The following is a 257-nucleotide window of genomic DNA, read 5'->3' as shown; positions in this document are numbered from 1 at the left end:
AAGTGGGAAAAATGGAAAAGGGGAAAAAAGCGAGGAAGAAGGAGAGGAAAGAGAGAACGAGGAGAGGGAAGAAGCAGAATCAGATGACGAGGGGAGAGGAACGAAGACGGGAAGTGGAGAGAGAGGAAAAATGAAGAGTTATATGGCTAATGAGAATAAATTACAGCGCGGGGTTATAATGCTTGACTGAGGAGCGACACGAGTCCGTTACGGAGACGTCGTGAATATTTATAACACTTGGTCGCAACGAATTCGCG

At 46.3% G+C, this 257-nt stretch overlaps 1 protein-coding gene across 1 annotated transcript in view; it reads right to left on the bottom strand.

Moving 5' to 3' along the window:
* The window catches only part of LOC119587059 (ets DNA-binding protein pokkuri-like), a 21642-nt gene that overhangs the window by 18793 nt on the left and 2592 nt on the right, over nt 1–257 (bottom strand). The gene's annotated exons all lie outside the window — the stretch shown is intronic.

The sequence above is a fragment of the Penaeus monodon genome, chromosome 22 (genome assembly GCF_015228065.2).
Source record: "Penaeus monodon isolate SGIC_2016 chromosome 22, NSTDA_Pmon_1, whole genome shotgun sequence".
Classification (NCBI taxonomy): domain Eukaryota; kingdom Metazoa; phylum Arthropoda; class Malacostraca; order Decapoda; family Penaeidae; genus Penaeus; species Penaeus monodon.
The sequence above is the reverse complement of the archived record's forward strand: the minus strand, read 5'-3'. Positions and strand labels throughout refer to the sequence as shown.